The sequence below is a fragment of the Phyllobates terribilis genome, unplaced genomic scaffold (genome assembly GCF_046119375.1).
Source record: "Phyllobates terribilis strain yellow unplaced genomic scaffold, ASM4611937v1 Scaffold_7__3_contigs__length_470593459, whole genome shotgun sequence".
Lineage (NCBI taxonomy): Eukaryota > Metazoa > Chordata > Amphibia > Anura > Dendrobatidae > Phyllobates > Phyllobates terribilis.
This window is the reverse complement of record NW_027362767.1, coordinates 71190054-71213049: the sequence shown is the minus strand read 5'-3', so window position 1 is coordinate 71213049 and position 22996 is coordinate 71190054. Positions and strand designations below refer to the sequence as shown.

General features: G+C 45.6%; 1 protein-coding gene across 1 annotated transcript in view; it reads right to left on the bottom strand.

The window, feature by feature from the left end:
- LOC141153701 (potassium channel, subfamily K, member 16-like) overlaps window positions 1-2873 on the bottom strand; it is a 123935-nt gene extending 121062 nt beyond the window's left edge. The window contains exon 1 of the mRNA XM_073638755.1: window positions 2736-2873. The gene's annotated coding sequence lies outside the window, so the exon portion shown is untranslated. The remainder of the gene's footprint in view (window positions 1-2735) is intronic.
- Window positions 2874-22996: the final 20123 nt, after the last annotated feature.

Genomic DNA, 22996 nt, shown 5'->3' with positions numbered 1-22996 from the left:
ACTTATGGTCAGTATGAACATGCTCCTACACGTTGCATGTATACCAACTTATACTTCAATTCATTTCTTTCTGTTTTTCATTCATTTGAAAAAAACAGCGACCCTTCCATTTTTATTGTATTCATTTTGACATTCAATGTATGCGATAAATATTAAGTTTTATTGTTTTAGACTGTTCCACAAGTAGCATTTACAGAATATGTTAAAGAGGTTATCCAGGACTATTAAATGTTTTCACTATGAGCCGAAGAACTAACAGGCAGGCAGTTGCTAACTACCTGCCTGTTGTGCCCGGCGCCGATCTCTGCCGGCACAGAGCAGTCACAGACCGCTCCTGCCGGCAATTCAGCAGCTTCCACTAACGTCAAGTTGACAGAGCAGCGGCTTCTCTTCTGCTCTGCTCTGTCAACGTCATGCTGATTGAGTGCCAGCTCCCTGTTGCCTAACTGTGGGGAGCTCGCTGTTAATCAGCATGATGTCGGCAATCAGGCCCTGTCAACAGAGCAGCCCGAAAGAAGAAGAGCTGCTCTGTTGTCTGTTGATGTGCAGCAGTTGAATCAAAGGCAGGAGGCAGCGCAGGATAGAAAAGGCAGGTAGTTGCTACTCCCTGCCTGTTCGTTTTTAGACCCATCGTAAAAAAATAAAAATAAAATGGTCATGGACAACCCCTTTAATATATTTATTTTTTTTAACATTCAGTTTTGACATTTTTTAACTAAAGTGCAATTATTTGTACAAAATGCTCCAATACTGTACTGCTTTGTTTAATAAAATAACCAATCTCCACCGAAGTCCAGTCTGTGGTGTACAAATATTGCAGCCACAGCCCTACTAAACTTCCCCATATGTTTAGTAGGGCTGTGGCTGCAATGACAGCACAATCGTATCTCACAATTATGCTGCTGGCATTTTTGTACATCAGAAGGAAAACCCTTCAATTTTCAACCTCCTAAATGCCCCTGTCACTATTGACAGCAGCATCTAAGGGGGTAAACTGTTGTGATCGGAGCTAGAGATCTCTATTCAGCTTGTATTGTGAAATCTGGGGCCAGATCCACTTTAATTCTATAAGACCAGACATTCCCCATTAGTAAATCCACTTTGCATCTTGAAGATAACACAGATGTGACATAAAAGCCACAGACTATTGAACGATTTCTGATATGTCACGAGCATATGCTGATCACACGTTCACCACCTCCGTGTTATAAGATGATATACTGCAGAGGAACGGTTTCTATGGGTTTCATACTAAACAAAAGACAACATAATGCAATAATATACATCAGGGGTCTGACTTGCCTCTGGCGAAGTTTACTTTCTGTAATTATCAAGAGGTTTTTTTTACATATTTTTCCCCTGAACAGACATAACTTATTCACTAGAACAGGAATCAGACTCAGTTGCAAAGACAGCAATTTTTTTTTTCTGTGAGATGAGATGGTAAATGAATCATGTTCCATTCACTGATGGGGCTCTGATAAATCCCAGCACACCGGCAGATACTTGTCTTGCTACGTTTAGCACTTTTTTTATGAGTTGCTGTCAAGGAAGTGAAATCATTAAAAAGAATAAAACTAAAACAAAACAGAAAATGTTATCCATGAGTGCTTCTATTACAATATATACGTGGGGCAGTGGTAGAGGACCCCTATAGGCACCAGGGTCCAATTATTTCTGCACCCTATATACTGTAGGGTTTTTATGCTACTCTTCAATCTTACTAAAGATTTTCACTATAGTTGCATAGATTTGCTAGAGAAAATCCTAATACCAACGAGTGTCCTGTTATGCTTTTAAATCCGTTTTTGGAGGATTTTTGTCACTTTTTAGCACAGATTCCGCACCAAAGAATCCACATCAATATGTACAGAGAATGCAAAGATTTGGGTTTAAAAAAATCTTGTTTGCGAAAAAGAAAACCAAACTTGAATTTAAGGCATTTTGTGGATATTAAAGGAGTTGTCCAGCCTTAAACTACAAGTCTGCAGTCACTCTATGTGACTGCAGACTTGTGAATCCTCACTGGCGTCACCACGCACGTTGTCTGGATTCTCTGGCACCGAGAACATGCGATCATGTTACCACAAGTATACCATTTGCATACATCCAGCCGCATTCCAACTAAACTGTATCTGGCCCTTCTCAATACACTTGCATTGAGTGAGACTGTGCAAGTCTAGTAGACATGTAACCGCATATACGCAAATCACATTCGTGCAGTCACGCAACTGCCGCTCCCAGCGTCGGAAAATCCTTACAGCGCTCAGTGCGCACTGTGAGCTTGCACAAGTCTGCAGTCACATAGAGTGACTGCAGACTTGTAGCTTAAGACAAAACAACCCCTTCAAAGTTACTTGCAAATTTTTCACCCAAGGGTGCATTAACACTGGTCGGCACACAGCTGTACAGAACCCAAATTTGGCAGTTGTTTAATAGCCCGTCAAACAGGTCGACTGCACTCCCATGCGCAAAGAGCAATCATTAATATGATCGTTCTGTCTGCATAGAATATGATTGTTCTCGGCAGCACATATCCTGCTTACACAGATATGATGTGCTGCCGAGAACGATGATTTTTAAAGGGAACCAGACATTAGGAAAATTGACTTTTAATCTGACCCCATGCTTCTGCAGGAAATAACATGATAATAACATTAGTGCTTGTAGCTAAGCTTTACGATTTGTTGCTTTTGCCATTGCTATAATTTAAAAATTGTGTGTAAAAGCGTTACCCTCAGTCAACAGGTGGTACAGTATCCTGGCCGAGGCACCGAGTCATCCTTAGAAATACGCCCATTCTGTTTTGATCGATCACACATGCTTTTTAAGGGCCCGTGCTCAGAAAACTTCTGTCATATGAAGTGAGCCAAGGTGTAAAAACCTCAGGCTCACCCAGCATGACAAAGGTTGTGATGGGCGTATTTACAAGGATGACTCGGTGACTCGGCCAGGATGCCGCCCCGATGACTCAGAGGAACGCTTTACACACCAGGAGGCAAATTTTTAGTTTATAACTATGGCAAAATCACAAAATATATAGTTTAGCTACAAATACCATTGTTATTGTCTTTTAATTTAATTCAGGTTAATAGTCGATTTGCTGATGCCAGATTACCTTTAAGCAAGCTTAAAGAATTTTTTACCCAATAAATGAGCATTTTGCTTGTTTGACATATGTTTGGTAGTGTGTTTAGACTGGACGAATCTAGGAACGTTCGTTCTAGACAATTGGTGAGTGTAAATGCACCCTAAGCCATTACAACCCTCAACTTTACCCATTTTAGAGATGCATATCGATGCTTGACAGTATAGACTGAAGAAATTCAGCACTACGCTAACTGTACGCTTGGTGCAATCTCTGTACTGAAAATACCGATTTAGGCCTCATCCAGACGGACATTTTTTACTTACATGTTCTTGCCGCGTTTTTTATGGATAGAACAGCTATCCATTCTAGTTCCATTCTATGAGTTCTGGTACCTGACCCGAACTTTATTTAAAAGTTTGGTTCGGGTACCAGACCAGTACTTGAACTTCAACCAGAACCCGAACCCCATTGAAAATAAAGGCTGCCCGAACTCTGAAGGAAAAATTTTCGCTCTCTTCCTTCTCCCTGGACTCCGAACACAGCGACTGAAAGTCCGTGTTTGGTGTTCTGCCCAGGACTGTCTGGTACCAACGCCGAACATTTCTGGTCGGGTTCGCCCATCTCTACTGTTCACATTTGTGTTTTTACGCAGGCCATAAAAAATCACAGAGACATGTCCGTATTTTTTGATCCGAGTCACGAATCAAATCACCCACACAAGTCTGTGGGTTTGTGATAATCATGAAAAGCACAAAAATGCAGTTTTTAACCTATTGTAATGACTAGGAGAAATGTTGCAATTTTTATGGGGTGTTGGGCATATAAGAAAATCACTACAACTGACAAATAGACCAATCACTGATGAAAATGTGATCCAGCACGCTGATGAACGTCGGCCCATTTTTTTTTCACGTAAGAGAAAAAATACAAGTCTGAATCAGGCCTTAAAATGCATTCACATCTACCCCAAAGGCTACATTGCAGATGATATTACTTCAGAATTATTCTGTATTAGGGTCCTTACCACTGAGATGATATCTGTCACTAAAAAAAAAAGCTTTATATTTTTAATAGCCCCCTACTTTGCCCATTGGTCCATGTTATGCCTTTTTACCTTGGTCTTCGGTCATGTATGTGTGAGGAGGAGGCAGACGAGACTGCATGTCACTGAACTCTCCGTAGTGTGCACCGGGCTTAAATGGCTCCCGACAAGAACAATAGAAACAGTTCCACCTGGCGTAAGTAACAGTCATCAGATATGGAGACACAATACTTAAAACGGTTCAAACTTGAGCGCTCGTAAACCACTTATGTAGCTCTTTCCCACTCTGTGGTCTCTTTGGTGTGCCTGGGCTCACACCATTCCCCGCACTCTATCATCATCCCAGCTCTCTCATATTTCAGATCGCAGTTGTGCCCATGCTCACACCCGTTTTCACTCCAGCACTCTCTCCCTGTTTAGGCCTTCACAATTTGCTGATAACTCATAATAGTTCCTTGCCCTCCTTTAATACTGACTCTGGTCACAAATTTCTATGTCCTCCCAATGGGACACTATCTGTCAGGGCGATCTCCTCTCCCTCTCCTTTATGTGCGGTCAGTCTCTTATACCAGTGACAGTTACAGAGGCAATCTTCCCTCTGTATCCTGGTGCAGCACACTTCTCAAGATGTTCCTATTTCCATCTTCTAGCCACTACTAAGTGACATGGCTCTTGCTCACTACACAGGACCTCTGCAACTGACACTGGATGAAGGGATGAAGGGGTTTTCCCACAAATAATAAGTTCATTTTAATCGACAGATCTTGGAATAATAATAAGTTCCACAATTGGATGTTTTAAAATAAAATGTTCCTGTGCTGAGATAATCTTATAAATGTTCCCTTGCTGTGTACTGTGTAATGGCTGTGTCTGACCGTGCAGGAACATGGTCTGATCATACCACATCTCCTGGGCAGGGGAGGAAGCAAAAGAGTATACAGACATTACAGCACAGGATCACAGCTGATTATTTCTGTGAGGTAAAACATTTCTCTGTCCGTTTTTAAGCAATTCTTTCAAAGAAAGAATCAGCTGTGACCCCCTGCTGTAATGTCTGTATACTCTATTACGTCCTCTCCTGCCCAGGAGCTGTGGTATGATCAGACCATGTTCCTGCACGGTCAGACACAGCCATTACACAGTACACAGCAGGGGCACATTTATAAGATTATCTCAGCACAGGGACATTTTATTTAATCACATCCAATTGTGGAAGTTACTATAATTCCAACATCTATTGATTAAAATTAACTTTTTTTCGCGGGAAAACCCATTTAAGTAATGCCTGTATGACACACACATTCTCTACCCAGCCTCCCTAATTCTCAGGGACAACATACAAACTTTTACATCCTAAACTGCTGGAGCATTAGAATGACTCAGCACTATACTCACAGGCACACACCACACACAGAGCACATTGCTGGAAATGAACAGACACTTAAAACATAGACAAGGGCACTGAACATAAGTCCGTGTGAGAGCTGGAAACACACATCTCACAGGTCATCATATCCATTTGAAAATAAAATACATAAGAAAGAAGCAGTTCAGAAAAGCAAAAACAATGCAAAACTATAAGAGCAACTGCCCTCCATAATTAAAACAGGGTGGCTAGAGTCTACCTTTACCCTATTTCATACAGGTGCTTCCCACAAAATTAGAATATCGTCAAAAACTTAATTTATTTCAGTTCTTCAATACAAAAAGTGAAACTCCTATATTATATAGAGTCATTACAAACAGTGATCTATTTCAAGTGTTTATTTCTGTTAATGTTGATGATTATGGCTTACAGCCAATGAAAACACAAAAGTCATTATCTCAGTAAATTAGAATACTTTATAACAGCTTAAAAAATTATTTTAAAATCCAAAATGTTGTCCTACTGAAATGTATGTTCAGTAAATGCCCTCAATACTTTGTCTGGGCTCCTTTTGCATCAATTACTGCATCAATGCGGCGTGGCATGGAGGCGATCAGCCTGTGGCACTGCTGAGGGGTTATGGAAGCCCAGGTTGCTTTGATAGCAGCCTTCAGCTCGTCTGCATTGTTGGGTCTGGTGTCTCTCATCTTCCTCTTGACAATACCCCATAGATTCTCTATAATAGATTCTCTATGGGGTTAAGGTCAGGCGAGTTTGCAGGCCAATGAAGCACAGTGATGCTGTTGTTTTTAAACCAGGTATTGTTACTTTTGGCAGTGTGGACAGGGGCCAAGTCCTGCTGGAGAATGACATTTCCATCTCCAAAAAGCTTGTCGGCAGAGGGAAGCATATAGTGCTTTAAAATTTTCTAGTAGACGGCTGCGCTGACTTTGGTCTTGATAAAACACAGTGGACCTACACCAGCAGATGACATGGCTCCCCAAACCATCACTGATTGTGGAAACATCACACTAGACCTCCAGCAGCTTGGATTGTGGCCTCTCCACTCTTCCTCCAGACTCTGGGACATTGATTTCCAAATGAAATGCAAAATTTACTTTGCATTTACTTAGTGTGTCAATGGCTGCCTTCTGGACATCTGTCAAGTCAGCAGTCTTCCCCATGATTGAGGAGCCTACTGAAACAGACTAAGAGACCTTTTTAAACGTGTAGGAAGCCTTTGCAGGTGTTTTTTGTTACTTATTTCAATTTACAGAGATAATGACTTTTGTGTTTTCATTGGCTGTAAGCCATAATCATCAACATTAACAGAAATAAACACTTGAAATAGATCACTCTGTAATGACTCTATATAATATATGAGTTTCACCATTTCTATTGAAGAGCTGAAATGTATTAACTTTTTGATGTTATTCTAATTTTGTGAAATGCACCTGTATGTTTATTTGTAAATTTGACAAGACTGAAAGTGTTACTTCTATAACCAACTTTTGTAATGTACAGCACTAATAGCTGTGTTACTCATCTGTCCCGGGTATAGGTTCTGCTCCCCTCACCCCAGTCCGCTGAACTCTGTTGTGCCTCACATGGAGCTTTGCAGGTGGCCCAGCGTGATCCCACGTGATCATCTACCTGGGCATATGTAATGTGTTATGATCTACAACATGAACTAAGGAAAGATAGGGGAAAGCTGTCGCTACAGTAAGACTAGGCTGAATCCCTACGATGTAGCGGGCTGCCTGTTCCTAGCGAACAAACCCGCCTTACTCCTCGGCTAGTCTGGACGGAGACCTATAGCATAAGGGGAGGGGTCCCTAAAAGAATTAAGGACTGGGACAAAAATGGGACACCTCCTAAACAGAGAAGTTGTTGCAGAACACAAAAAGACAAACTGACAAAAAGGTACTAAAGGTCCAGAAGGACCAAGCGAACTGACAGAGAAGGCACAGAAGCACCTGGCTAGAGAAACAGTCAAACACTGAAGTCCAGCACAGCCAAAAGGGCGGAGCTGGAATATAAAGGCAGATGGTCACGTGACCGCAAAACACAAGATGGAAAAAGCAAACAGCAGGGCTCTAACAGTACCCCCTCTTTTATAAGGATCCTCCGGATCCTCCAGGTCTATCCGGAAACCTCCTGTGGAAAGCTCTGACAAGCCTAGGGGCAGAGACATCATCCGCCCTTACCCAGGAGTTATCCTCGGGACCGAAACCCTTCCATGCGACGAGATACTGCAATCTCCCTCTATGCCATCTAGAATTCAAGATACGAGAAATTTCATATTCACCGTCTTCCACCACAGGAGGAACTGTGACAGTGGCGTCCCTATCAGATACGTCAGCCTTTTTCAACAAGGAAACATGAAACACAGGATTAATCTTCCAGGAAGTAGGGACATCCAACCTAACAGCAGACGGGTTAACCACCTGAAGCACTTTAAATGGCCCCACAAACTTATGACCCAATTTTTTAGAGGGAATCCTCAACCGCAGGTTCTTTGAGGACAACCAAACCATGTCACCCACAGTAAACAAAACCTCCTTACGTTTCCTGTCAAAATACTTCTTGGACTTCTTGTTAGCCTCTTGAAGGTTGCAAAGTACATTAGTCCAAACTCTCTCCAAATCACCAGAAAAATTCTCCTGCTCCGGCACCGCCGACCCCAATTTGGAGAACGAACCAAAATACGGATGTCTCCCAGTACAACAAAAAAAAAGGAGAACACCCAGCAGAGGAGGATGTATGATTGTGACACGCCCCCTGGGCCAGTGCTGTTTGGGGATTACCCGGAGCCGGATCAGATGGGGGTTGTAGTCTCCGAGTGGCGGCGACCCGGTCCGTGCCCAGGGTGTCAAACTCAGTGTGTGGCAGTCTTGATAGATGTTATTGGTGAAGGTCCTTAATGTCGACTACGCCACCCGTTGATTTGCGGTCAAAAGGCCGCCGCTGCAGAAGGGTCCGCTGAGGCTGGTGGTATGTGTGCAGCTCTGGTAGTATAACCCCCAACGGGAGGGGTATAGCCTCAGGGGGTCAGATGTAGAGGATGGTGGTTGTGAAGGTGCAGGATGAATCAGCAAGAAGACTCAGAGTCGGGCTGTGCAGTTCAGGGGTTTTTACTTACGGGTGTTCTTATGGTCACTCTGGCCTGAAGCGACCACCCGAGCCGTGCTGCGTCCACCAGGTCCTGGACTCGGCCAACCCCCAAGCAATTCTGGAGCGTGGTCCTGAGCTCCTGTCTGACTTTCCCTCTCTTCTGGCCGTTCTCACTAGGGATCCACTTATGTCCGGCTCCCTCGGGTCTCTTGGTGGGTACACCTCTTCTGGGTTCCCTGACCCTATACTTGGTATGCCTTCCTAGTGGATTTAGTGAGGGTCGTGGCAGATCCTGCCCACGACCTCCGGTCTCTGGCTAAGGTGTGCTTTTCTCTCTGCCAGCTTGGGATCCGGTACCCTGGGTGCCAACCCTTCACCCTGCTGTTTGTATTCTGGGGTCTTGGGGTTCCTTCTTCTTCTCTCTGGGTCCTTCTGACTCCTCTCTCTCTCTCTCAGACTTGGCCTTGGAGCTGGGCCCAGCCGGAACCACAACTCCCTGTCAGCCCTTCTGGCTGAGCTTCTCTGCTCTGCTCCTCTGGCTCTACAAAAGACTGACCCTGATCTCAGATGGTGCCCACCTTATATACTCCCTCTATGTGTGAGCTCAGGTGACCAGCACCCAATGAGCTCCTAGCATTACCCAGACTGCTCCCCCTATCTGCCCCTACACTACTGGGATGTTCCACCCCCCTCCCACTCCAGCCAGGGACAGACACTATCGTACCTGCACATATATTGGTGGGAGTACCGTCGATCTGTCCCCCGGAAATGGGATGTATGTAGTGTATGCAGCTATCTGAACTCAGTTCCACACTCCATCCTTACCCGGGAGTGGAATACCACACCTCTGGAGTGAGGTGCAATACCCCTGTAGCAGCCGAATCCTCAGGGTGCTACATTCCCCCCTGGTAAATCACAGCACGTCCTCGGGCTGTAAAAGAATAAAAACATCCACAAACATACATTTTTTTTTTTTTTTCATAAAACATAAACACATAAAACATCATATATTATCAGCATAAACTTTTCATATAAAGCTTTTCATAAATAACACTCTTGTTCCTCCGGCCACGGTGCAACTTGTGACCGGGTAAAGTGCGACAGTCTCTTCAAGAAAAAGAACAGTTTCCTATAAAACCGGTAGGGGGCGCTTTAAGAAACGCAACTGTATACAAGGGGAATATGGCCGCTCTCAGTCCTCGGCCAGTGGGGAAAAGGGATGGCTGCTCACAGTCCTCAGCCTGGTAAGGGATAGGGACACACGGGTTTCAGTTCAATTTGCTGGTCCCAACGGGGACTATATTTTAACTAGCAGCAGTAACAGTTCTTATACCCTGACGGGTAACTATATACAGTCTCTTTACCGTACTTTAATGACGGCGTACTCCTGCTCCTCCTTCAGACCCGTCCGGATCCTCTTGCTCCTCTTCACACCGTAGCTCCTCCTCCGTCAGCCGGTGTACATGGAGGGCGTAGGGTCCTTTGGCACACTTGTGCCGGGTGAACGTGACCTCGTCCCCTACATATAGGTCACGACCTCTGTGTCCCTCCGGCAGATGGGACTCCACGTCTCTGCGGGTGACAAAGACGTCGCCGGGGGTGTGATGATCCCTGATGAAACCCCAACCGTGCTGCAGCTGGAATTTAATTACAGTCCCGGTGGCACGGGGACCGTGGGCTGCACGGGGGTTCCTCCTGGTCCTGCTCTTCTGCCCTGCGCTCTGTTCCTGCAGCCGCTGCTCTCGGACCCGCCTCTCTCTTCGCTCGCGGTCAAAGACCTCTAACTGCTGCCGGCAGCACTCCGCACGCTCAGCTGCGGCTGCCCGAGTCTCTTGGGTGAATCCCATGAGGTCTCCTCCGGTGGGGTCCCACGCAAACTGCGCTTCCTCCAACGAGAGTGGGGTGATCTTAACGGGCTTCGGAACCGGAATCAGGGGCTCATCTAGGGGTCTTTCTTTCCGGAGTCGGGGATGGTGGTACTCCGGTGGCCACACAAAGGGCTGCCCATCCGGGCACGTGTGCTGGGCAAACAAATCTTCACCCAGGTGCGGCACTCTAGATGTTGAGGGCGCGGTGGTGGTGGCGGCGCCCGGGTTCGCCAGGCCTTGCGACCAGGCCTGGGGTACCCTGAACGTAAAGGGCACCGTGAAGACGGCGGCGCCCGGGGTTACTTGGCCCAGCGACCAGGCCGGTGGCTCAGTGGAGGTAGAGGGCGCTGTTGGTACTGCGGCGCCCGGGGGCACTCGGCCTTGCGACCAGGCCGGTGGCGTCTCCTGCTTGGCCGTGCTCTGGATCGAGGCGCGTGACGTCACAGGGGTCGCGGCCGCGGCTTCTGCTTGAGGCCTTGTCTGGAGCGGTGACGATGCAGCGACGGGCACGGCAGGGGGAATTTCGGGCTCTGCGACGGGGAGCTGGGGCAGGCACGCGGTTTCTCGGCTCGGGGTAGTGACGTCCCCTTTACCTGCCTCCATCTGTTCAGCTCCCTTCTCGGCGCCGTCTCCGGCCTTCACTCCTCCTGCACCATCCTCAGAGGCGGTCTGTCTCCTCGTCTCGGGTGGCGTGCTTCGCTGGCGGGTTCTTGCCTGCTGGGCCATCTCTCTGCTCCATGCGGCCAGTACGTCCTGCTGCACTCGGGCCATCCTCTGAGCCAAGCCCTCCAGTGCGGTCTGTGCACGCTCCCGGTCTCGGGGGAGCTGTGCCAGGATCTCCACCAGGCCTTCTGGGGTTGTCGCTTGCAACAGGCTCCTGACCACTGGGTCGGTGCTGCCTGCCTCTCCCTCCATCTCCGGGTACGGCTCTTCCGGAGTCCTCTCCAGACTTCTTGTCTCCGGGTGCGCTCTCTCCAGACTCCTCCAGGCTGCACCCATCTTCTCTGTTTTGTTCTGTCTCCGCCCACATTGAAGATGGTCCCGGGGCAACTTTGTGATTGTCAGTTCCAGGGGCAGTTCTCTCACGCTGATGGACATCTCCAGCATCACAGTCTCCGTTGGTGGGGGCGGTTTTCGCTTTTGGCGCCATTCCTTGACCTGGCCCACGATGGGAGGTGACCTCTTGCCACCCTCTGGCACGCCCATAATGGCGTCCGCTCTTCCAAGGCGGGAAATCTTCTGGAAATGGCGGGAATCGTCTCCCAGTGGCGGGAAACTCCGTGGATGGCGGGAAAAAGCTGCAGATGGCGGGCAACCGGCGGGAAACGATCCGTGATGGCGTCCCATGGCGGGGACCCTCTGGAACCGGCGGGAGACTTCTTCTTGAGGTAAATTTGGAACTTTTCTTCAGGCACGCAGTACCCGGTGGTTGTGGGCACGAAATCCTGCCGACTACGCCAAAGTTGACGCGCCCCCTGGGCCAGTGCTGTTTATGGATTACCCGGAGCCGGATCAGATGGGGGTTGTAGTCTCCGAGTGGCGGCGACCCGGTCCGTGCCCAGGGTGTCAAACTCAGTGTGTGGCAGTCTTGATAGATGTTATTGGTGAAGGTCCTTAATGTCGACTACGCCACCCGTTGATTTGCGGTCAAAAGGCCGCCGCTGCAGAAGGGTCCGCTGAGGCTGGTGGTATGTGTGCAGCTCTGGTAGTATAACCCCCAACGGGAGGGGTATAGCCTCAGGGGGTCAGATGTAGAGGATGGTGGTTGTGAAGGTGCAGGATGAATCAGCAAGAAGACTCAGAGTCGGGCTGTGCAGTTCAGGGGTTTTTACTTACGGGTGTTCTTATGGTCACTCTGGCCTGAAGCGACCACCCGAGCCGTGCTGCGTCCACCAGGTCCTGGACTCGGCCAACCCCCAAGCAATTCTGGAGCGTGGTCCTGAGCTCCTGTCTGACTTTCCCTCTCTTCTGGCCGTTCTCACTAGGGATCCACTTATGTCCGGCTCCCTCGGGTCTCTTGGTGGGTACACCTCTTCTGGGTTCCCTGACCCTATACTTGGTATGCCTTCCTAGTGGATTTAGTGAGGGTCGTGGCAGATCCTGCCCACGACCTCCGGTCTCTGGCTAAGGTGTGCTTTTCTCTCTGCCAGCTTGGGATCCGGTACCCTGGGTGCCAACCCTTCACCCTGCTGTTTGTATTCTGGGGTCTTGGGGTTCCTTCTTCTTCTCTCTGGGTCCTTCTGACTCCTCTCTCTCTCTCTCAGACTTGGCCTTGGAGCTGGGCCCAGCCGGAACCACAACTCCCTGTCAGCCCTTCTGGCTGAGCTTCTCTGCTCTGCTCCTCTGGCTCTACAAAAGACTGACCCTGATCTCAGATGGTGCCCACCTTATATACTCCCTCTATGTGTGAGCTCAGGTGACCAGCACCCAATGAGCTCCTAGCATTACCCAGACTGCTCCCCCTATCTGCCCCTACACTACTGGGATGTTCCACCCCCCCTCCCACTCCAGCCAGGGACAGACACTATCGTACCTGCACATATATTGGTGGGAGTACCGTCGATCTGTCCCCCGGAAATGGGATGTATGTAGTGTATGCAGCTATCTGAGCTCAGTTCCACACTCCATCCTTACCCGGGAGTGGAATACCACACCTCTGGAGTGAGGTGCAATACCCCTGTAGCAGCCGAATCCTCAGGGTGCTACAATTGTTAAGAGCAAATTCTGCGTGAGGCAGAAACTCAGACCACACCTCTTGATTGTCCGCCAAAAAAGAACGCAAAAACTGTTCAACATCTTGGTTCTTTCTTTCAGTCTGTCCATTAGACTCAGGATGATACCCAGACGAAAATGACAAATGGACTCCCAACCTGTCACAAAAAGCACGCCAAAAGCGAGCCACAAACTGAGGTCCTCTATCAGAAACAATATCCGTGGGAACGCCATGGAGCTTGACAATCTCCTTAACAAACGCCTTAGTGAGTGTCTTGGCGCAGGGCAGCTTAATGAATGGAACCAAATGACGCATCTTACTAAAACGGTCCACGACCACCCAGATGACAGTAAAACCCTCAGACACAGGAAGATCAGTAATAAAATCCATTGTGAGATGTGTCCAAGGCGCACTAGGAACCTCCAGAGGGCAAAGCAACCCCGCAGCAGGAGTATGTGAAGCCTTTGACCTAGCGCACACAGTACATTGATGCACCCACTTGATGACTTCCTTCTGCCATCCAGGCCACCAAAAACTGCGACTGATCAGTCTCTTAGTCTCCGAAATTCCTGGATGACCTGCCAACCGAGACTCATGACACTCCACAAACAAATCTCTCCTAAAGGTTCTAGGCACGAACAACCTCCCATGGGGAGTGTTAGATGGGGCATCATCTTGAGCTTTCAGAATCCCATTCTCCAAAACGAAGTCAAAAGCCGCCACCACAACTCCTTTCTGTAAAATGCTCTCCTCCTCCTCGGCACCAACCGTAGGAGAAAAGCTGCGAAATAAAGCATCGGCTTTAACATTCTTAGTACCAGGGATATAAGAAACAGAAAAATGAAACCGAGAAAAAAAAAGTGCCCACCTAGCTTGACGGGCATTCAAGCGCTTGGCAGCATCCAGATAGATCAAATTCATATGATCTGTGAAAACCTGAATAGGAAATCTAGCACCTTCCAAAAAATGACGCCAATGTTCAAACGCGAGTTTAATAGCCAGCAACTCCCGATTTCCAACATCATAATTCAGTTCGGTTTCCGAAAAAAATTTTAAAAAAAAAAGCACAAGGATGTACTCCACCCTTGTTCTCCTGAGACAAAACTGCTCCGACCCTCACCGATGAAGCATCGACCTCGACCAAAAAAGGCTTGGTCTCATCAGGCTGCATAAGGATAGGGGCAGAACTGAGCCTCTCTTTGAGATACTCAAACGCTTCAATGGCTTCAGTAGTCCACTGGGCCGTATTCGCACCTTTCCTGGTGAGATCAGTCAGAGGCTTAACAATTATAGAAAAATTCTTAATAAATTTCCTTTAATAATTGGCAAAACCCAAAAATCTCTGTATAGATTTCAAACCAATAGGCCTAGACCATTCCTGCACAGCCTGAACCTTCTCCGGGTCCATCTCAAAGCCCTCGCTGGAGACAATGTAGCCCAAAAAACTAATTTTCTGCACAGCGAACTCGCATTTCTCCAGCTTAGCAAAAAGTGAATTATCACTCAATAACTGCAAAACTTCACGTACACTCTGCCAATGGGACTCCAGATCTGGCGAATAAATCAAAATGTCATCCAAATACACAACCACATTCTTACCAATCAAAGGTCTCAGGATGTCATTAATAAGGTTCTGAAAAAATCCAGGTGCATTGGTAAGACCAAAAGGCATCACCAGATTCTCAAAATGACCTACCGGAGTGTTAAAAGCAGTTTTCCATTCATCACCCTCCTTCACTCATAACAAATTGTATGCCCCCCGGAGATCAATTTTAGAGAGCCACTTGGCCCCCACTAACTGGTTAAACAAGTCAGGAATTAACGGCAATGGGTAGGAATTGCGTACGGTAATCTTACTAATTTCACGAAAATCCAGACATGGACGTAAACCCCAGTCCTTTTTTTAACAAAGCAAAATCCAACAGCCACAGGCGACTTAGAAGGTCTAATGTGACCAGCAGCCAGGCTAGTCTGTATGTATTCCTCCAAGGCCTTTCTTTCAGGAATAGTCAGATTAAATAGGCAACTCTTGGGAAGAGTAGCTCCAGGAACAAACTCAATGGTGCAATCATAATCCCTATGAGGAGGTAAAACTTGCGACTCCTCCTCTGAAAAAACCCTCCAAAAATCTTGAATAGGTACAGGCAATTCCCCTTTTTCCACAGCCGCAATGCGACCATTACAACATTTATCATAGCACTTCGAACTCCAAGACTTAATCACATTAGTAGACCAGTCCAGTAAAGGATTATGCAGTTTTAACCAAGGTAAACCTGAAACGACCGGAGAGGGTAAATTATCTAATACAACCAAGTCCAAAATTTCTTGGTGAACTCCATTGATAGTGAGGGGAAATGCAGCAACCTTGTGAGTAATACATTTCAAAGGAGTGTTATCAATTGCAATCACAGAAATAGGTGATGACAAAGGTTTGGATTCCAATTTAAGGTTTTCCAAAAACCCTTTATCAATCACATTAAGTGTTGAACCACAATCCACAAATACCTGAAATTCAATCAAATTTTCCTGCAAGGTAGTACTCCCAGAAAGAAATACTCCTGCAGAGCGTAAACAAGCAATACGAGCGTAACTGACCTTTTATTTTTCTTTACTTAAACGAAGCTCACAATACTTAATCAAATGGTCAGCTTTACCACAATAAAGACACAATCCCTCGGCGAACCTCCGGTCTCTTTCCTGAGAGGGGAGCGACTTCGCCCCAACCTCCATTGGTTCTCCGCCATCAGAGCAGATTTTCTGGAGACTAGGACCTGACGTTACAGGAGTTTTTACATCATTCACCCTGGACCTCAGTCTCCTGTCCACATGAACAGCTAATTGCATGGCATCCTGCAGAGTCTCAGGTGCAGGGAATGCAATTAGCAGATCCTTAACCCTTTCACTCAGACAAGCAAGAAATAAACATTTTAGCGCCGGATCATTCCATTTAACTTCTGATTCCCATCTTCTGAAGTGTGTGCAATAATTTTCAACATCACCTGACCCCTGATTCAAACGCCTGAGTTCTGCTTCAGCAGATGAGATTCTATCAGGATCGTCATATAATAGCCCCATAGCAGAAAAAAATTCTTCAACAGACCTTAAACACGGATCATTAGGTTGGAGAGAAAAGGCCCACCCCTGTGGTTCCTTGCGCAAAAGTGACATAATAAAACCAATGCGCTGTGATTCATTCCCAGAGGACCTTGGTCTCAAACGAAAATATAACAAACAAGCATTTTTAAAGGAAAAAAAATCTTGCTGTTTACCATAAAAAATATCAGGCAGTCCTACCTTCGGTTCCACAAAATGCGCTCCAGAACGGTTACTCACGTGTTGCTGTGGCTCGGCCACCTCCAGAGACAATCCCTGCAAGCGTTGAGCCAAATCTTGGACGGAAACAATACTGATCCCCGGATTTCTTTCCTTTTAGTTTTTTGGGCTGGACTTACTGTTATGATCTGCAACATGAACTAAGGAAAGATAGGGGAAAGCTGTCCCTACAGTAAGACTAGGCTGAATCCCTACGATGTAGCGGGCTGCCTGTTCCTAGCGAACAGACCCGCCTTAGTCCTCGGCTAGTCTGAACGGAGACCTATAGCATAAGGGGAGGGGTCCCTAAAAGAACTAAGGACTGGGACAAAAATGGGACACCTCCTAAACAGAGAAGTTATTGCAGAACACAAAAAGACAAGCTGACAAAAAGGTACTAAAGGTCCAGAAGGACCAAGCGAACTGACAGAGAAGGCACAGAAGCACCTGGCTAGAGAAACAGTCAAACACTGAAGTCCAGCACAGCCAAAAGGGCGGAGCTGGAATATAAAGGCAGATGGTCACGTGACCGCAAAACACAAGATGGAAAAAACAAACAGGAGGGTTCTAACATAATGCTCACCAAGACACACACCTGCGTCTTGGTATTAAGCTCTGGATCCTGCGTGACTGCAGTCTCCAGGATTTCTGCTACCTGCTCCTGGTCTGCTGTCCGTTTACGGTCTCCAGGACCTCTGCTACTTGTCTTCTGTCTCCATGATCTCTGCTACCTTATCCCGTCTCCTGTCCACTGCGAACTCCAGAACCTCTGCTACCTGTCTGCGGTCTCCAGGACCGCTACCACTTGTCTGCTGTCTCCAGGACCTCTACCACTTATCTGCTATCTCTAGGATCTCTGCTATCTTTTTCTGGTCTCCTGTTCACCTGTGACCTCCAGAATCTCTGCTCCCTGTCTGTAGTATCCAGTCTCCTGTCCGCCCATGGTCTCCAACATTTCTGCTACTTACTCCCCGGTCTCTTATCCGCCTCCAGCCTCCAGTACCTCTGCTACCTGTTTCCTGCATGCCTCACCTGCCTGCTGCACTGACGCCCTTGGCCCATGTGCCCAACCGGACCTTGGGCTTTGAGGATCCACCTCATCAGGTGAGCCTAACCTTTTGGTGTTTATACATAAGTTCTGTATTTATATCATGGATTCTACAGTTCTGGATAGAGATGTAAAGCTCTGTTCTCATTACATTCACAGTGTATGTCAGAGTTATACATTTATTTCATTTCCTAACGTACGCCTCCCACATATACCACTACATAAGCTCCCATATTTTAAAACAACAAACTGTGTTGTTACTTAGTTTTCTTCCAGGCCTATCCAACTTTGCTGCACCAATGTCTTCGGTCCGTGCTTCTCCTCTTAGCAAACTGCCTAACCAGGTGACCCATAACGTGTACGGGCTAAGATACAAAGCAGTTTTGTGGAATGCCTTTACATTAGTGGTGAGCAAATGGAATTTAGATTCCCATTAATCCAGTAGAATTTCAGCTGACATTTTACTGGAATCTTTATAGGCTGGAGATGGCGGTAAGAAATAATAATAAAGCATTATACTTACCAGTCCTAGGTCCCCTTCACCTGGTCTGCTGCCCTAATTTCCTGCACTTTACTCTCTCCCTCTGGTCTTCTGTTGTCTTTTTGGGGCACTATATATTCTGTCCGAATTTTTTTTAATTTAATCTGCTGGCCGATTCAAGCAGATCTACCCCCAACAGGTTTTGGGTATACTGACATAAACCAGACTGATGGAGGTGTCTGTTTGGTAAATAAGGGGCTATGGATATACCTACCATGCCCTAACGTAAACCTCTGAAGACACCCAGTGAATCCCTGTGCTTCCCAACTTTTTTAATTAGGCTTTAGGGTCAGGGGTGACTATAGCCTCTGCGCCCACAATAGTTACAACCTTGTTTCTCTGTGATGGACATCATTCTTTAAAAAGAAAAAAAAGTGAAGGTATTTGTTTCTGAATTTATGTGGAATGTGAAGATATCTGTAATGTTTTCTTCCAGATTCAACAACTGTCATGAACATCTGCGGATGAAAAAGTTCTTCTCTCCTTTACTGAATGTTTGTAATCTAATCTGGCACAAGGAGTGTGTATCTGTGTAGTGCTGTAAACATTAGTAACTCACCCTCCTACTAATCCCACATCCTCTAACCATCTGCCTGTAGGTAAACCTGAATTTGAGTAAAACCTGGTAATGATTGCATGGTTAATATCACATATTGTACTGTAGGCTTTATATATCCGCAGTGTGCGTGTCATGTCCCACGACTTGGGAATCATACAGTATTGTATGGTATTGTCCAAAGTTCGGGTCCTGGTTCAAGTTCGGGTACAGTTCTGAACTGAACTTTGGACTAAAGTTCAGTGGGGTACCGGAACTGCACCCGAACTTCCACAGGTCCAATTATCCATACTTGAGTATAAAACTTCTGGAATCTTCATATATGCCTCTGCAGTCGAGTTGAAGGTAACTGACGTAGTTCTTTGTGTGAGTACTGGTTCATACAGACATCCATAGAAACGCTGTCCAAGGAGCCCCACACTCACAGCCAATGGAGTCAGAATAATTCATAAAGCTCCATTGTCTGCAATATGGGAAATCCAATGACACGATGATATGTAAAACCATCTCTGCTGTTTTTATAAGTGTCCTGCAATGCTGCTTTCTATTTTAAAAAAACACTCTAAGAACATTTCCTTGAATTGTATCTTTACATTTCAAAGTTTTTATTAAAACATTATAGAAAAGTAAAAAAAATATATAAGAAGATATAAGCCTTCAATGTGCAACAAACAATAGAAGATCAGAAAAAAAAATCAAAATCACAGTATATGTGTCAGAATTCCTGTTGTATTTCTACAGTTTGACCACTAAGTGTCTGCTATTGTTCACCTTAATAATTATGCTGCAATCCCACATTTTACCACTGGAGGCTGCTGTTATGTTCTGCAATTGCCCTTTACTAAGATGGCAGATTCTGAACCTTGTTTCCTGTTTGGGCTTACTTAAAGCTACATGGATTTCTTACTCATTGATTGAGTATTGTGTCTAGCTGTTAGCTTAGTTCCAGTCTCAGCTCCTGAATATTCTCTCCCAGACTGTTCTCATTCATCTACGGATTGTTCCCTACAACGCTTTTGTTATATCCAAGTACATCTACAACCGCTTGCTGTTCCTGCTCGTTCTCCTTCCGCCACTGGTTTCCAGCAGTACTACGCCAGTATTGTAACAATATGACAAGGTAAAATATAGTAAGGTAGGAGTGGTGTCAGTCCATACCCCCTTAATGTGCTTTAGACCTTAGGGATATCATGCAAGCTTTGAGCATTGATATATAGAAGAGTGGAAACATCAACGATGAGTTGAAGAAACACATGATATTTACACACTTACCAATGGTTCTTTTCAAATTAGGCGTATCTCCTCTGCTCCCGTTGACCAATATAAGGCTATGTGCCCATGATGCAGAAATGCTCCAGATTTTTCCTGAGCGTTTCTGCATCTCCCTGGCAGAACAAATGCATGGATTTTACATGCGTTTTTCTGCCAGGGACAAGCTTTTGTCACGCGTTTTGCACATCGGATTTCGCATGCGGGTTGTCAAGCGCTTTCCAAGCGATTTTAGCATCACTTGGAAAAGTGCTTGACAACTTGGTCACACTATATAAATCCATGCAACCGGCATGGATTTTATATAGTGTGACCAAGTTAGTTAAAAAAATAGAATAAATATTGTAAAAAAACAAAACAAAAACATATACTCACCTTCCGATGGCCGCCGGTCTCCTTTTCCGATGCGTCCGGTCTCCCCGGTGTCTCGTGGTGGTGTAAAAGAACCTTCCATGACGTCATTTAGTCATGTGACAGGTCACACGACCGCCGACGTCAGCGGTCGCGTGACCTGTCACATGACTGAATGACGTCATGGAAGGTCCTTTTACTCCATCGCGAGCCACGGGGGAGCCAAGACGTACCGGATAGAAGACCACGGGCCATCACCATCAGAAGGTGAGTATAATGTGTTTTTTTATTTTAAATTCTTTTTTTTTTTACAGGTACTATGGTACCTGGATCTGGATGAGAGTCTCCTCTTCTCCAGACCCGGGTACCATCTGCACATTGAATCTCTTAATATCCGCATGTGTACATGTAATCATGCGGATATTAAGCGATTCAATGCAAGTCAATGGCGGCAATTACGCTGCGTGTCCGCAAAATAATTGGTAGTGCTGCGGATTTTTCCGCAATGATAATCCGCAGCGGAAATTTCCGCAGCATGTGCACAGCACATGCAGATTATCATTGGGGAACATAGCAAACCTACTAACAAGCATTTTTAAGCATTTCTGCGGTGGAATTGCCGCTGCGGAAATGCTTAAAAAACGCATAGTGGGCACACAGCCTAAGTATTAAAGTGATTGTCCAGAATTAGAAAAAACATGACTGCTGTCTTTCAGAAACTTAGCCACCACCTTGACCATGGATTGTGTCTGCACACTGCTCTAACCCTATCTATACCTCTACCTGGTTTGTATCTCATCACTCGTTCTCGCCTGACGAAGGGTCTGTGACCCAGATCATTGCGCATACAAGAAAGCATATTCAGAAATGTGTTATGTGTTTTTGGATCTGGAAAAAAATGCAATAAAGATGTTTTTTTTAAGGCAAATCTACTAATTATAGGGGGCTATTCCATGTGTTTCTAAATGTGCAGTTACAGCCACCACTCTCGATACACTGAGCGATGACTGATACTGCACCGATGTGCCGCCCATATGACTGGAAGCGAAACGCTGCCAAGGGGGAATAAAATTAATTTCCTCCAGGCAGCGGGGCTCTCAGTGCCGATGATTCAAGGTGTGAGAACGCTATAACCCTGCAGATTAACCCCATATCTGCAGGTTAATAGCGTTATTTTACATGACAGATTCACTTTAACCCTTTTTTTACTCATTATTTAGGACAAAAAGTTGCATCTTCTGCTAAAATGTCTTAAAAGTTGCGCAAAGATTTCAGATGTACATAAAATCACTCCAGGGAGGAGGGTAGGGATGGGGCGAGAGTAGATCTGCACAATGAATTTGCGAAAACATCACCCCAAACCGCGTCCACTATGACAAACATAAAAGGAAAAACGGGTGAACACACGAAAAAGAAAAATAAAGCAACACATCAAAAACGGACGGAAAACACCAAAAACTAGACAAAAAAAATGCACAAATGCAATAATAAATCGGGCCCAGTATATGTGTATGTGCTTATACGTGGGTCACGATGGCAACTACAGCAGGAGAGAAGACTGCTGTGGGATTCCATATGGAAACATAGGACCAAGGCGGGCAGGACAGGATCAAAACCAATAAACATGGCAGGGTCAGTACAAATAATCAGAAGAGAGCACAATCAAGGTCACCAAGAAACCAAGTCAAGAAAAGAAAAAGAAAGATGAGGATCAGGTCCGGGATCAGAAGTCAACACAAGATTGTTATGGAAGCAGAATATGAGAATAAGCAGAACTCGGAGATATAGAAACCGGGGCAAAGAACTAATAACACTGATCTGATAAATGGATGAAGGCAGGAAGCGATTTCTTTAGGTCAGGACCTGCTATAACAAGGTTCAGGTGTGGAGGGGGTTATAATGGTTTCTTTACTAAGAGACATATGTGGCGGTTTATGAAGCCAAAGCTGCAAGATCTGCAATGAAAAGACTTAGGACCCAGGCTGCAGGTGTATGATAAGTCGCCAAATACTTTATTGCTGTATTAGAACATTTTGATTTAATGTCATTAAAATTCGAAACTAATTATCCAAGATGAAGAACAACTGCAAAGGAACATCTCCCTCTTTCTGGAGGATCAAGTATGTTTGTACATTACATTACGCCAGCCCATTTATTTTCATAGGCAGCATGTAATGCTTTATTTAGCCTGTGGGGGTGCTGCAGGGGAATTGAACACTCTTTTACTGGTTCTGCAGATAACAGCACGAGAACAGGCAGAGACAGGCAAGAACGCAACTGCCTAGGGTCAAGGACTGCCCAAAAAAGAGATATGGATTAAATGGTCAAATGTAATGAATTAGAAGAAGTGATAGAAATATGTTAAAAGGTTGGATCTCTACAGAACAAAATATTATTGGTATAAACTGGATAGATACCTTTTAAAATAGATAAATAAAAAAATCCCTAAATTCCATATGTAATTTTTTACCTGGTGTAAATGCCACTGTTCTCCTTAATCTGAGGTTATTGGTATTTTTTTATCCTGTTCCTCTTCATTCCTGAAATATGGCCTCCTCTTCCCTGTATATCAATCTAGCCTTTTTTTATCCAAGGGGGCGTGATCTTCAAGAATATTCCCATAGTGAAGAGTTGAGGACCACACCTACTTGGCTAACAAGACTAGATTTACATGTAGCACCCTGAGGATTCGGCTGCTACAGGGGTATTGCACCTCAACCCAGAG